The sequence below is a fragment of the Mytilus californianus genome, unplaced genomic scaffold (genome assembly GCF_021869535.1).
Source record: "Mytilus californianus isolate M0D057914Y unplaced genomic scaffold, xbMytCali1.0.p SCAF_3, whole genome shotgun sequence".
Lineage (NCBI taxonomy): Eukaryota > Metazoa > Mollusca > Bivalvia > Mytilida > Mytilidae > Mytilus > Mytilus californianus.
Genome location: NW_026262679.1, coordinates 91,468,403 through 91,485,693, shown reverse-complemented (window position 1 = coordinate 91,485,693; position 17,291 = coordinate 91,468,403). Strand labels below are relative to the sequence as shown.

General features: G+C 30.9%; 2 long non-coding RNA genes across 2 annotated transcripts; one reads left to right on the top strand and one right to left on the bottom strand.

The window, feature by feature from the left end:
* LOC127735416 (uncharacterized) lies at nt 1-1,757 on the top strand. Its single transcript, XR_007998406.1, has 2 exons — nt 1-945; nt 1,621-1,757. It is a non-coding gene; the product is annotated as an uncharacterized LOC127735416 (long non-coding RNA).
* A 2,108-nt stretch (nt 1,758-3,865) lies between these two features.
* LOC127735421 (uncharacterized) lies at nt 3,866-5,988 on the bottom strand. Its single transcript, XR_007998410.1, has 3 exons — nt 5,921-5,988; nt 4,920-4,976; nt 3,866-4,129 (listed from the first exon to the last, which is right to left on the bottom strand). It is a non-coding gene; the product is annotated as an uncharacterized LOC127735421 (long non-coding RNA).
* Nucleotides 5,989-17,291: the final 11,303 nt, after the last annotated feature.

Sequence of the window (17,291 nt, the reverse complement as noted above, 5' to 3'; positions counted from 1 at the left end):
ATGGATACTTCTAACTATCTAAATTTGTTGTCGTCATACTTTATTTTACTCAGAAATATCTGGATATTTGAATAATTTATTTTAAATAAATCTTCAAATAACAATGCTTATATTTTTAGAATTCCTAAACTGTACATCACATTTATATGATATTTTGTAAGGAAAGAATTTCAAGAATACTTTGGTATTTATTTCAACAAGTTTAATCTAAATAATTGAGTCATAATAATTTTTGTTCTACATGTATTATTATGCCTTTTTGTCACTTTTTTGTGACATTTTTCTATGAACAATATTTTTAATTCTAATATTTTCCATCAAATGAATTTAGCCTCACCTGCAGGTTGCATTTTGTTTAATTTCTAGTATCATTATTTTAAAACTATGTATACACAAATTACCTTTCTCATCTCAATTAGTAATATGAGCTGGTGATAGAAATGTAATGTGCCATCTGGTTTCAATTTATCTCTGTGTAGTGGTAAAGACAGGAAGTACCATAAATTAATGTACACAGAGTTTGAGGCCAAATTAAGGGTAGAGCATTTCTTCTTTGTATATATTTCCATTATAACTTATAACATCAAAGATAAACAAAAATATATATATATAATTATTTTTTTATTATAATATATAACAAATATTCAAGATTTAGGCAATTGATATTTATAATTAGGGGCAAATTTCAAAGGGATCACACTGTCACAATACCCTAAGCAACCTTGATCAACATATTCAAAATTTGAACTGGACATGAACATGCATACAACAAACAAAGATGTCTTCTATCATGAACAAAGTAATACGAATTTTACAATGGATTTAGATCCAAAAGTTCCAATTAATTCTATTGACACTGGATAGTGCATATGATAGCCTTCAGTTGACATGACTCTTGGATTTAGGAAGATTGGTGTTTACACATAATTTGGATAACATCTTTTGGTAAGTACAATGGAGTTGAATGTCCACCATTTTGAATAAGTGCTTGCTCTTACAGTTCAAAATAGTGATATTCAAAGAGTTTTCTTAACTTAATAGAGTTGACAAAAGTATAAGACAATAGATTTATGCACATGAATATTATTAAAATTGTGTAAGACAGGAGATATTTTTTTAAATCTATTTAAGACTATATGTTTTAGAAAGTACATTACTTAAATTGAAACAAGAAATCTTCTAATAAAAGCAGTTTGGTATTAAATTAGAGATCTGTGATTTGACTGCCAATAAGAGGTCTTTCAACAAATGGCAACAATATTTAGCTTTTATATATACACAACTAATCACAAAAATTTTAAAGAATAGACAAGACCAATTATGTTATAGTTCAATGAAAAACAAATATTCAAAAAAGCAATAACAACCTAGTACTGGCATAAGGTTAAATGTATAGTAATATGCAATTTCTAGAAGGACTTGATAACTTTTAGACATATTGACCCTTTAAGTCAAACAAATGCTGGAAAAATTGGTCTGTAATCATCTCTTTATAAAGAGTTATTTTCATTTTACAAGTCCAGAATTTACAATATATAGTAGTAACTTATATCTTTATATCTTTATAATGTTTAGTTATTCTTTTAATGTATGCTAAATTCTTCAACTTTTATTTTGCAGTATTTGAAATCAGAAAATTCAACTTTAAGGACAGTTAGTACAGAGAAACAGAACTAAAGGATACACAGATATGTAACACAACAACCTATAGAGGACAGAGAAAATTTTGTTTTATTATTAAATCATACTTTTTTAAATGCTGTTTTTAATTCCTGTTTTTTCAACTGAAATTGTTGAAAGATTTGCTGCAATATTGCTGCAATATTGCAAGAAATTAATTTTCCTGCAATATTGCTGCAACATTGCAGCTAATGAATTTGCCGCAATATTGCTGCAACAATCATAGCTACTGATTTTCCCGCAAACATTTGCTGCAATATTGCCGCAAATTGTTGCGGCAATATTGCAGCAACTGTTTGCAAGAAAACTAATTTGCATACGAAAAATGAATATTTGCAGCAATATTGCCGCAAATAGTTGCAGCAACATTGCCGCAAATATTTGCAAGAAGCCTTATTTTTCCATAAGGGAATCTGATCGATCCATTAGATGTGCAATAGTGAGAAAGTGTTTCAACGGTTTGCTCATTCATCTACAACTTTAACCCACATTTAAAGGATAAAATCGACTTTTCTTAAACTTTCAAATAACCTTAAGTATCTTTCGACATTGAGTATCATTTTTTAAATTTCTTAAGTTTCTCCAATTGAAGAATGGATTTTAACATTTCTCATTATATTACTGCTAATAAGATTTAATTGTAGCTGAACTTGCATCAATGAATCTTGCAATTTGGTCAATATTCAAGGACTCAGCATCAGTAAAATGCATTCATTTTCTTTTTTTAACCTTTAAGAAATAAAGTTAAAAGCATACAAATGTCAGATCTCATTATGTAAATAAATATATTGTATTATAAGCAAAATTTTCCTCATCAACTTTGTTTAAGGTTTGGTACAACAAGATTTGACAATAAAAACAAATAAAACACATAAAAACCACTAAAATAATATAAAACCAAATAAAATACAAATCTTGTTATAGCAAAGCCTTATAAAATTTACTTGAATGCTACAGTGGTAATATATTATAGTCTTAAAGTAGAATTTATTCTGAATTCTTGTTAATGTTATGAAAATTTTGTCATAATGAAATCCAACTATTAAAATCAACATTAAAAACAGATTAAAAAAAATAAAAAATATTCAAACCAACCTATCCTTCACAATTGTTGTATGAGATGCTTCCCAAGTTAATCAAAATGTTTAGAGAAGGTCCATTCATTTCAATTTGGAATCCAAAAATTTCATTATAATAAAAAGAAATACACACTGCCATTAGTTACAGAAAATAATCTGAAAGTTTCAATGAAAACCTTCCAACAGTATATAAGCTGTGTGTGAGAGATGATGATGAACAAACAGACAGACAGACAAATCTTCTTTAACAGCCCATAACATGCTCCTCTCGAGTGTACAAGGTCATGGGATTTGATACCCAGCTGGGTCAAACAAAAGAATTGATAATTAGTATTTGATGCTTCTCTGCAAAGCATGCAGCATTTAGGAGTAAGAGCAGAGACTGGTCAGCTCGAAGTCAGAATAAAGTGTCCTGGTATTGTGACATGTCTTCCTGTGGACTATTACATTAAAAAAATCCAGATCAGCGTGCTGGTCTAGTACAAAGCAGGGTCTATACTCTATATTCATATCACACTATCATGTTATCCTGAATATTCATTTAGCCATCTATCCTTCAAAATGAAAGAAAAACTTATTTAACAGGTTCCTGAATAATCTTCTTAATTTTTAAGAAGTTGAGCACAATCCTCAAAATCAAACCTTAAAATATGTCCTTGAAATATAAATAATGATGAATGAGAAAAAAGATAAAAATCAATCACATAAAAATGAAATATTAATAATTACTGCAAAAACTAATTATTTTCACTTGAGTGGCCCCAGATGTTGAATAATACATTAATAGTATATGAACAAAACCAATAAATAAAACTGATAGCCATCAATTTGAATAAATGTACAGAAAGTGGAGTCAAACCACACCAACCAATGGTTTAACCAAACTCAGTACTTAAATTGTATAATAGGGGATTTTTTTTTATATTCCCTTTAGACATGTTAGAATTTGGCCATCAAAGTCCTACTTTATTGGTTTCTAACAGACAAAATTAATTTCACAAAGCACTTGTAAGACTAAGATGTACATAACTTCAAAAATATACCAATATGTAAACTGATGCAAGTCTTATGAGTACTTTGTGAAAACATATATGGCATACCTTTGGGACCCCTCAAATAACAATAATTTCACAGTTTTATATTTCATCAATCACAATACAATAATTGAATGCAAGTAAAAATAATGAAAAATTTGGATCACTCAATACAGAATAAAAAACAAAATTTGTTAACAATTCATTCTTCTGCTTACAAGACTATATATACTGTCTACGGGTTCTACTAAAAAGATAGCAACAGTTCATCAGATGGTTAGCAGGAATAACGTCTGAGGATTTTACCATACCAGGCAGCAACAGTAACACTTTCAACTGAAAAAGAAATAAAGTTAAATTTCAATTGTCAATTCTTAATACTAAAATGATTTTAAGGGGATATAATCAAATTTAAGTGACAATTTTAAAATCGAATTGACAGGCAGGGGTAAATCCAGGATTTTTGAAAAGGGGTACAATTTTCTAAAACTGTATATAATTTTTTGGATGATTTTATTCTAAAAAAAAATCATATAAATCATGAGAAACATGAGATTTTAAGAAAATTTATGACATAGCCCATTTACTGTAACTTGACCTTAACAATCACTTGAAATGTCTAACAAATTCAGAAGCTGCTGAAAAATTGATTACCTCTACCATCTTCATACTCACATAATGAAAACATAAAATTAATATCTATTTTGTTGATTGGATGTTGTTTTATAGACACTTACTCCAAAATTTGTTTTCTCTATGATAAATTGTAGGAATAAATTCTTAAGAAACTTGTAATAAAAAAAAATGCAAGACTGAATGAAATAAATTCTCATCCAATTTTTTTTTTATGACACTGGTTTACCCCAACAATGGAAAGCTAGGTTATCTCCCCTTCCTGATGGGTAAAACATTTATCAATGAGAAATGAGGCAAAGATTTAACATAGGAAGCTGATTGAGAAAGGATATATAAACCTGCTGAACTATAAATGGATCTGATTTACTCTAAAAGTAGAAGAAAAAAAATCTAGTATTGAAATCTATGATTGATATATAAATATTAAGGGTCATTCACCACAAGATAACTTAAATAAATTTTAGTTGTTTGTTGATGAATAAATTCTCACCTTAAAACAGCTCTAATTACTACCCATCAAGTAACCATATGGAAACGTGATGCTAACCTGGAATAAAAAGTTAACGAATTCAAAATAGTACTAGGATAACAAAAAATGTTCATGGAAAAAAATATTTGGTATTAGGAACATAAATTTATAGCTTAAAATTTTAAATGTATTTCATCATATTGGATCACTTCAAAAATCCAGAGCAATCGGTACTAAAGAAAATATACTCATTTTACATTATATATAATGTTTTAGTACTTAACAAGAGGCTGTCAGAGTGACAGCAAACCCGATTTTCCTGCATGAAAATGATATTTGCAAATCTGTACCCTTTAAACAGGATCAAGAAAAAAAAAATAAATGTATTTTTGTAGGGTTCAGAAATGGAAATACCAAAATCAATCTAAGTATCACTTTTCCCTACATAAAGGTGTACAACTCAACAAGGATAAAAGCTAAAATCGTGAAAATCAATTTAGACCTTCATTTAGTCACAGGAAACAACATATCTAAATTTGAAAAGATTTCGTCAAAGAGTTTTCAAGTTATTGCACAGACAACAGTTTAAGTACCACTTTTCGCTACTTAAAGGTCTACAACTCAACAATGATAAAAGCTAAAATCATGAAAATCAATTTAGACCTTCATTTAGTCACAGCGAACAACATATCTAGATTTGAAAAGATTTGGTCAAAATGTTATCAAGTTATTGCACGGACAACACTCTTAAGTATCACTTTTCGCATCTGAAAGGTCTACAAATCAATAACGATAAAAGCTTAAATCGTGAAAATTGACCTTGACCTTCATTTAGTCACAGGAAGCAACATATCTAAATTTTAAAAGATTTCGTCAAAGCGTTTTCAAGTTAATGAACAGACACTGTTTGGCAGCCGCCTGTCCGTCAGACATCCCCAAACCAATAACAGATTTTTCCTTCGCAAATCCAGTTAATAAAATTGATGTCAAAGACTATTATTCCAAAAAGTTTGAATACCTACCAACATGTTAACAGTATCAGATATCCAAGTCTTACTCCTAACACCATGAAAACATTGTCATTACAACCTAAAAAAAAAAAAAAAAAATATATATATATTATTTAAAGAAACTTTAACATAGTCATGCTGTGTTTTATTTCATACAAAATCATTGTATATTATCATCTCCAATATATAAACTTCATACCAAAGGTAGAAAACAAAAAACACATCTAATACAAACGATTATGGTTAATATACTAAAATCAAAAATATGTGATGGATGATGTAGATACCACAAAATCATACACTGATAGAAAAGAACCCTTAAGAAAAAGATAATTTTAAATGCCTATAATAATATGATTACAATAAATTTGGTGGAATTTTTAAACTTACCACATAGTTTTCGTGGTAGAGCCTCAGACCTGGTTAAAGATTTAATTGACCATCTTCCTTAGAGCTGCTTTCCTGGCTGCCAAGGTGGCTTTCCTCATTGCCTTAATGTCTATCATTATTTTTCCCTATTGTTTTAGAAGTTAAGTTACATATATATACAAAATATCAGATGCACTTTCAATTAATCAACTTTTTTGAAAATTTCACCGAATAATTTGTAGTGACCCATGATTTCTCCCACCCTACATATCTATTATCTAGAGCTCTGCTTACATTTTTTTTTTATTTACAGAGCTCTAAATAACAGTCAATATTAGCTAGTGTACATCTGATATTTAAAAAAAAAACTCATACAAATGTGAATATTCAAGTAAATAAAGTTATATATTCCCTAACAATGAGGAAATTTTAAGAATGTGGAGTTAAAACAGGGGTATAATAAATTACCTCCCTTTGACATAAATTTCACCCTGTTACTACTCAACATCAATGCTATATCTAACAAAAAATACAATAAATGGTATAATAAAAATTAAAAAATAATATGATAAATAAGTAGTTCAACTACTGTATTAGTAACCTGTCAAAACTGAGGTTGAGAGTTCAAACCCAGCATGTGGTAGGTGTGTTTGACTCAAATCTTAATCGACTAGGATAGCCATTTTTCTGTCTGAATTTGGTGGTTCTCTCCCGTTTCCCCAACTTCCTCAACCAATAATAAAATTGCCACCAAGATATAACAAATCAGACTGAAAGTGGTGTTTCACACCAACAATCAATCAATCAATTTTTTTTCACCAAGATGTTCCTGTACTATGCTTCTATTGAAATAATCTTAAATTTTTATAGCTTAAAAATCAACTAAAAATAACAAAAAATTGGAAAAAATATATATCTAACAATTCACGAAACATAAAAAATACATTTCTATAAAATATTTTTTTTTTTTTTCTTTTCTTCTTTTTTTTTTTTAGTTTCTCCATTCTAAACCTACTGGAAGTGTTTTAGGAAAAGAAATAGAAATTTTGAAACTTAAAAAAAAAGTTAACCTACAACTTCCATTCTGGTTGAAAATGGAGAATCTTTACACATTTTGTTTTTGTAAAAAATTATAAACATTTTCTCAATAATACACAAAAATTGTGTGAATTACATTACTGTTACAGTTATATCACACAATCATTTTAGGCAGCCACAGTAAAAGTTACCTGTAAAAGAAATATACTTTCTTAAACATATGTCAAAACTATACAAAAAATGAAACAATTTTTAATGCAAAAGAATAATTAACTGGGCATTATAATTCTCATACATATAACATTTATTTTACTTTGTTTTAAATTAATGTTGTTATAAATTTTAAACTACCTGTCTTCATTAGCAAAAAAGGATAAAAAAACAAGTCATTGGTTGATTTCTGATATATTTTTTTTCCTTCATTGTTTTATCATAAATCAGGATGTTGGTTTTCTCATTTGAATTGTTTCACATTTTGTCATGTAGTAGACTTTTATAGTTAACTGTACAGTATAGGTTTTGCTCATAAAAAGGCAAATGAAGGCCATACGGTGACCTTTTGTTGCTTACATCCACATCAATTGGTCTCTGGTTGATAGTTGTCCCATTGGCAATCATACACCATCTCTTTATTTTTAAATATATATATATACAATTATAAACTTAAGAAAACATTAAAATGTAAGATGTACATCCGTGCATAATAAATATTTAAACCATTTACATGCTCTTGGATGAAGTTCATTATATAAAACTAAGCATTGGTTCTTACCATAAAAGTCAGCTCCAAATACCATTCCCAGCCTCTTTCCTTATGGACAAGCTGTGATGCTAACCTGAAATATAAAACACTTAGTGACTAACATTCAAAATTGTTTAAAAGGATCAGTGTTGGTTTACTGTATCAGAGGCGGATTTAGGGGGGGCCAGGGCCCCCCCTTTTTTGGGAAAAATTTGGTTGATTATATAGGTAATCACTGAAGCATGACTGGAGCGGTCCCCCTCTTAGGCAGTCAGTGGGCCACCTACTTATGAAAATTTCTGGATCCGCCACTGTGTATGCATGTATATCATGAGGAAAATGGGTTATATATATGTAATAGATGTTGAGAATATATCAAAAAGACTGCAACCAAATAGCCCAACAAAATTTTACATAATTCAGATCCTTTAATTTACTCATATAAGAGGGTAGCAATGCCCTTTCTGTCATTTTTGCCTACCTTTAGCGTCAAATTGGTTAAAATTTTACTGTGATTCGTCAAAATATCCTTATCGTGATTCGTCAGATTTGTCAGAGGTCTCAAATTATTATTGTTACCGTTGTTTTTGGAAAAAAAATTTAACGTGATTTGTCAAAATCCGTCGATTTTTTTATCGTCTATAAGAAAGTGTACATTTTATCGTCATGCACCAAAAATTACCATTAACGTCATTTGGCAAGAATTTTTACCGTTATTCGTCATGAGATACCCCCATTATGACCCTCATATAATGGTACTGATAAAAGAGTAAGACTTCTGACCAAACTCGTATAAACCTTCAAGCCTTAAGCACATACTATGTCCAAATAATAATATAATAATTGGGTTTTTTTTCAAAATAGGAAAACAATACTGGTACCTACCTATATATTAGCTGTGTAAGACCACCAAGTCTTATTCCCACACCATGAAAACATGTCACAGAATTAACCTAAAAAAGAATCAAAATTATAACATTTTATATTTTACAAAAGTAATCCATTTCTCTGTCAACAAAAAAAAATACTAAATATTGTTCTGATTTCTTAAAACATTGACAGAATAGTATAACATCAACACCAGTCTGTGAAATCAATATAAAAGATGGAAAAACATAATTTTATGATTTGAATTTCAACTGCACAAAAATCATCTGCATATTTAACAAGAAGTTATCTCCCATTGAATAAAAAAATACACTAGTAATGTATTAGTTTTCCCTTGAAGTTTAATTTACTATTGCTATTTTGATGGAAAATCTTTTCATGTACCTGGTATCTTAAAATATCAAACTGGTAAGTTCTGTCAATCTGATTTAAAATCAGGCAGTGGTGAAAACATGACAAACAAAAACCCACTCAAATTAACATTATTTGAAGTTCAAAATGTATAATGGTGCATGAATATAACATTCGATTGCTTCTGTTCTGGTGTTTCAAGATATTTGGTAGAAATGCACTAGAAATTAACAATTAAGGGAAGCTAACTCGGTAATTTGCGATCATTCTAACAAAAGTTAACTAGAGAATTCTCGAATTACCAGACATGCAGAAATGAATTACCTACCATTTCTAACTCAGGACAAGGATAACTTCAAAATGGGATGGTTAGGTCAGCAGGTTTTTTCCGGCTAAGTTTTGAAATTCTCCTCTTAAAAGACTGACACTTAGTCAATGGTGTTTTGCATGCAGAAAATAAGGATGCTGTTTGTCGTCTTAATTTGCACTTTTTATCACATAAAGGTATAGATGGAGAGTTATCTTATTGGCACTCATACCACATCATCTTATTTCTATAGACATTGTTTGGCCGAAATAAACTTGCCTTTTTATTTTCTTGGTACAGCCTCAGACTTGGTTGAAGACTTAATTGGCCATCTTCCTTGGAGCTGCTATCCTTGCTGCTTATATGCTTTTCAACATTGGTGTTATGCTAATTAGTTTACTGAATCTATTTTATCCAATTAACTAAATGTCCTTTGAATCCCTTGTATTTAATAAAATAAACAATAGTCATCAGAATGTTCCAAAGCATATCACAATACTTTCTCATGGCAATTGGAGTAATTCTCAATGTAAAATACAAATAATTTTTTAAATCAATTCATAAAATACTGTAAAATTACCAGATGTGCTTTAAACAGGTAACTTTTACATTTTCTTTTATTTACAGAGCTCTAAATAATAGCTAATATATCAGTTAGCAGACATCTGATATGTGAATACTTATACAAATGTAATAAAAATAAGACAGTATTGTTATTGCTTAACACCTATAAATTACCAACATTTTTTCAATATTTTGAAGCATAGTTTAATAGAATACCACTTCTTTTAAGATTTACTACTCATGCACATAGGTGTGAATGTGTGCTTACTTCTCATGGTATAGTAGTTATGTATATTCTAAAAATTGATCAAGGCATCAAATAGCTGATTTGTGCATATTGTTCTTAAACAATGCATATGGAGAATGGTCTATACTGAAATTTAAATATATGGAAACATAAAATGTAAAAATTGGAAGATGATGCTCAACCTCAATAGATTTGCAAACTCTCTGAAGTTCCAAAGATATGGGTTAACAAGAATGTGTCTATAGTACATGGATGCCCCACTCGTACTATCATTTTCTATGTTCAGTGGACCGTGAAATTGGAGTCAAAACTCTAATTTGGCATTAAAATTAGAAAGATCATATCATAAGGAACATGTGTACAAGTTTCAAGTTGGTTGGACTTCAACTTCATCAAAAACTACCATTGACCAAAAACTTTAATCTGATGCGGGACAGATGGACAGACGAACGAACGGATGCACAGACCGAAAAACATAATGCCCCTAGGTGGAGCATAAAAACAAAAAATTGTTACCATCCTCTGTAATTTTTAGATGAAAAATTAATAAGTTCCCAAGTCAGAAAAATGGGAAACAAATTATCAAACAATTCCATAGTACCAAGTACACAAGTAAAATATTTGTGCAATTATTGTGTGAAGTTTCAAAGATCTAGATTGAAAACTACTGGAATTGATTACACAAAATTGGTACCATATTTATAAATTTTGATAAAATTTATTAAGTTCACAAGTTTGGAAAAAATGGGAACAAAATCCTCAAGCAATTCCATAATAGCAGGTACACAACTTCAACATGCGTGCAATCTTTCTGTGAAGTTTCCGTGGTACAAGAAACACTGTAATAAAAAAAATACAAATATGATGCAAAATGGTACTATGTAGCATGAAATCTTTTAATTCAGTAAAAAATTTAGTAAAAAACAAGTGAAACTGTGAGCTACTGCTCACTGATGATACCCCCGCCCAAATATTTCGGTAAAAGGAAGTTGTTTAATGATAAATCTGAAAACGCATCACACAGTATAGCTGACTCATATAAACCCTGAAACCAAATTGTAGAAATCCTTGTAATGTAATGTAAGTGTTCAGTAAACTGTAAGTTGTTGAATGATGAATCTGAAAACGCATCACACGGTATAGCTGACTCATATAAACCATCCTTGTAATGTAGTTCCTGAGAAAAAAGCGACGAAAAATATTCATGGGACAGACGGACTGACGGATGGACTGACGGACAGACAGAGGTAAAACAGTATACCCCCACTTTTATAAAGCGGGAGTATAAAATAAAATTGTCAACTCAAAGAATTGATAAAATACTGATTCCTTAAAAAAAAAATAATTTCAAAATTCAAATTGCATGTGATACTTCAATAATTTGTATTTTTAAAACTAATTCTTGAAGAAAAACAGTTCTAAATTTTTTGTAATTGAAAAAGTGATGTTTTTGTTACCAAGTTATGTTTGATAGCATATTGATTGGTAATGTCAAAATTTGTTCGCTTCCAATGACTTCTGTAGGAAAAGAAGGAAAATCACCAATATCTTGTCATTAATAGAGATGGACTGACACAAGGTAACTCTTGGGAACCAGTCACTTTCCCTAAATGGATAACAGATAAACAGAACCAGCTGCAGTCAATATAAATAGGTACAGGAAACTGCTCTTATTTGCAATTGGCAAAAGAAAACAGATTCCCAGTAAATCTAACAGTCTGGTTTCCTTTAACTTCATTTTAAAAGTGATTTTACCCGAAGTCTGAAAAGGGTCTAATATAAATCTTTTACTGCTTGGTTAATAGAACTGATTGTATGCAATTCCTGAAAATTGTTGGGAGTCGTTAATATAATGAAAGCAGTCTGATAAGTATGGACTATTATGGACTAATGGGAAACTGCTTTGAACTAAGCTAGTTTTATATCATTTAATTCATTATCACAGAATGGCTTGGGGAGTCAAAAAGAGAAATATTCTATTAAACAGGAAAATTTGAAAAAGAAAAGCTTAAAATTTACAAACTTATTCTGCAAATCATGATGAGCAATTTTTAAATGGGATTAAGAATTAGTAAAATTAAACATTAATACGTATCAGTTGCTAATTATGCTCAGATAATAATAAACAAAATAGTTCCTAAATATTTTTAAAATAGAATAAAAATACAGTGATTTTAGTCAAATCTGAAGCCAAATGGACATAGACCTAGACCTAGAAAATAGCCTGTTCCCAAAAATATTTTTTAGAATCTTGAAACTAATGATTGAAGCAAATTATCTCCCTTACTACATAGTACTGGTTTAAAGCAGTGTAAAGGAATAACAAGATAAAACTAGTATACAACATTTCTAGCTTTATAATGGAGATTATGAGTATGGTATGTTGTAAGCAAAAATAGAATACTGTGGATTCACTATTTAATGATTCAAGTGTTACTCATTTTTTGTGGATTCGGGTGAACCATAAATTTAAATCTTGGATAAAAAAAATTTCTTTAGGCTTGTATGGAGAATTTGTCAAAACTGTAGTTCATGTAATTAAAGTAATCATTTAATATCTGAATGAAATCCTAATGTTGGAGGTGAGATTTGAATAATAACACAAGGTTGAGATGTTTGATGCAAAGAGAGATAACTACTGTACGATATCAGAATTGATTAATAACTCTTGGAGATGATGATAGTTTCAGAAAACTCAGAATGAAGTTTGTTTTGGTATTGGAAATTATTAAAATCATTTTAAATTATTTTCTCTAAATATATTATAGAAATTTATTATTGTTCACCAAAAATTAAATAATTTTACAAGCTTTCAGTCATGTAAGAACTAATGACTGTTGTGCTTATGTTGATTCCTCTTTAAAGAAAATGATTAAACATCAAAATACTTTTTATATGACAGAAATTTCGTCATGGCTTGACTGTAATAAAAATGTATTTTTTACTTCATGATTACCTTGATCATCAATCAGTGCTTTGAAGAAGTAGATAGTCAGAAACAATTTTGAAGATGAAGTAAATTTAACTTTTTTCATAATTTTTCACTACGCCTGAATTCAACTTAATATACAAAAGAGTGTTTTCTAATTTTTCCATGTCCTATGCATCATAATATGTCAAATACAATTCAGATTTTGATTAAGATATTTGCAAATTTTGAAAAATGAGTAATTAAAAAAAGTATGACTATTGTACAGATTCAAAGTTCAAAGCAACTTTATGCACTAACATTGGATTTTTTTTTTTACCTTAATGACTGTAAAAATATCAAATATTTTTCATTTCAGAATTACATATATAAGATTCCTTTGAATGATAAACACCATTCCTTGAATACCTAAAAACCAAAGAACCATCAAATCAACAATAAATACAAACAGAAGATATAACCAACCCTACTGCAAGCTTATACACCAATAGGTAACTATGTTATATGTTAGTAAAGACGCAGCGCACCAAGCATAATGTATTTCTGAAATGATAACTTGATATTTGCTTAGTCTACACCAAAACACTGAAGATAAAGAATAATGTTTTGCTACGAAACTTTGTCTGCACTTGACCAAGAGTTTAAATGAAATTCAAATACTATGTTATTCTGCAATCTGGCTATCACAATGGTCAAAATCAGAGAAAAAATCAATTCATTATCAATCTGAGATGCTTATTTTAATGATAATCTCTCTTTTACTGTAGTACAACAAACATAACTGCATGTACTTTTTTACAAAACCCATTTTCACCTTACAAAAATACAATGTCCAAAATATTTTTTAAAAATCTCCCCCTCATTAGATCAAATGACAGTCTGTTGTGGAGTAAGTAGTGGAGAAATGTATTACAACTTAATAGACCATCCAAATTTGTTACAACTATCAACATCAGTCTACAGTGATCACTCTTTTCATAATGAATAACAACTTAAAACTAAGTATGTATTCCACTCTGGGTTTTCTAATTGTTGAAGGACTTGTCTGAACTTGATTATGAAGAACAGTAATAAAATAAAAAGGTTACTTTATTGTATACCAAGTATATTTGACATTTTCCCTCTCTTTTTTCCCCCATTTTTCCTGCTTCTCCAACAGGGACGTCAGAAAGAAACATTCAAATTAAACAATTAAGAATTTATTAAATAATAAAACCAGATAATCACCAGAAAACTTCAGCATGACATCTCAAAGTCCCCTTCTACAGGCATAGGCAGGAAGCCTGTAGCGGTCGTAGATCACTAGCGAACATCTTTGCCGCCCGTCCTCGCGAGTCTGCGACGGAGGCCATCTCAACATCGATGACTGTCGTCCCGTTTGGAGGTAACCAGCTAATTAAGGGAAACGCCACAAACAGCAAAATTACTTAATAATACTTACATTGCCTACATTTCTTCAGGTCTTTCACTTTTTGCTGGTTTTCTGCCATCCTCGGTATAATTGGAAATAAAAGAAAGTCATTATTATTCAGAATCTACACAAATCACAACATTTTTAATACATCATTTTTTTAAACATTTTCTTATTGTTGAAGGACTTGTCTGTAAACTTGATTATGAAGAACAGCAATAAATAAAAAGGTTTCTTTGTTGTATACCAAATATATTTGACATTTTCCCTCTCTTTTTTTTGAAAATTTTTCTGCTTCTTCAACAGGGACGTCAGAAAGAAACAATCAATTAAACAATCTACTTCAATGGGTAATACCCATCCTCACACTTCTACCAGTGAGCGTATCTTTTGTTTGGCTGCATTTCTCCATGTGGACTGCTTCCAAAAAATAAAACCAGATAATCTCCAGAAAACTTCAGCATGACATCTCAAAGTCCCCTTCTACAGGCATAGGCAGGAAGCCTGTAGCGGTCGTAGATCACTAGCGAACATCTTTGCCGCCCGTCCTCGCGAGTCTGGGATGGAGGCCATCTCAACATCGATGACTGTCGTCCCGTTTGGAGGTAACCAGCTAATTAAAGGAAACGCCACAAACAGCAAAATTACTTAATAATACTTACATTGCCTACATTTCTTCAGGTCTTTCACTTTTTGCTGGTTTTCTGCCATCCTCGGTATAATTGGAAATAAAAGAAAGTCATTATTATTCAGAATCTACACAAATCACAACATTTTTTATACATCATTTTTTTAAACATTTTCTTATTGTTGAAGGACTTGTCTGTAAACTTGATTATGAAGAACAGCAATAAATAAAAAGGTTTCTTTGTTGTATACCAAATATATTTGACATTTTCCCTCTCTTTTTTTTGAAAATTTTTCTGCTTCTTCAACAGGGACGTCAGAAAGAAACAATCAATTAAACAATCTACTTCAATGGGTAATACCCATCCTCACACTTCTACCAGTGAGCGTATCTTTTGTTTGGCTGCATTTCTCCATGTGGACTGCTTCCAAAAAATAAAACCAGATAATCTCCAGAAAACTTCAGCATGACATCTCAAAGTCCCCTTCTACAGGCATAGGCAGGAAGCCTGTAGCGGTCGTAGATCACTAGCGAACATCTTTGCCGCCCGTCCTCGCGAGTCTGCGACGGAGGCCATCTCAACATCGATGACTGTCGTCCCGTTTGGAGGTAACCAGCTAATTAAGGGAAACGCCACAAACAGCAAAATTACTTAATAATACTTACATTGCCTACATTTCTTCAGGTCTTTCACTTTTTGCTGGTTTTCTGCCATCCTCGGTATAATTGGAAATAAAAGAAAGTCATTATTATTCAGAATCTACACAAATCACAACATTTTTTATACATCATTTTTTTAAACATTTTCTTATTGTTGAAGGACTTGTCTGTAAACTTGATTATGAAGAACAGCAATAAATAAAAAGGTTTCTTTGTTGTATACCAAATATATATGACATTTTCCCTCTCTTTTTTTTGAAAATTTTTCTGCTTCTTCAACAGGGACGTCAGAAAGAAACAATCAATTAAACAATCTACTTCATTGGGTAATACCCATCCTCACACTTCTACCAGTGAGCGTATCTTTTGTTTGGCTGCATTTCTCCATGTGGACTGCTTCCAAAAAATAAAACCAGATAATCTCCAGAAAACTTCAGCATGACATCTCAAAGTCCCCTTCTACAGGCATAGGCAGGAAGCCTGTAGCGGTCGTAGATCACTAGCGAACATCTTTGCCGCCCGTCCTCGCGAGTCTGCGACGGAGGCCATCTCAACATCGATGACTGTCGTCCCGTTTGGAGGTAACCAGCTAATTAAGGGAAACGCCACAAACAGCAAAATTACTTAATAATACTTACATTGCCTACATTTCTTCAGGTCTTTCACTTTTTGCTGGTTTTCTGCCATCCTCGGTATAATTGGAAATAAAAGAAAGTCATTATTATTCAGAATCTACACAAATCACAACATTTTTTATACATCATTTTTTTAAACATTTTCTTATTGTTGAAGGACTTGTCTGTAAACTTGATTATGAAGAACAGCAATAAATAAAAAGGTTTCTTTGTTGTATACCAAATATATTTGACATTTTCCCTCTCTTTTTTTTGAAAATTTTTCTGCTTCTTCAACAGGGACGTCAGAAAGAAACAATCAATTAAACAATCTACTTCAATGGGTAATACCCATCCTCACACTTCTACCAGTGAGCGTATCTTTTGTTTGGCTGCATTTCTCCATGTGGACTGCTTCCAAAAAATAAAACCAGATAATCTCCAGAAAACTTCAGCATGACATCTCAAAGTCCCCTTCTACAAGCATAGGCAGGAAGCCTGTAGCGGTCGTAGATCACTAGCGAACATCTTTGCCGCCCGTCCTCGCGAGTCTGCGACAGAGGCCATCTCAACATCGATGACTGTCGTCCCGTTTGGAGGTAACCAGCTAATTAAAGGAAACGCCACAAACAGCA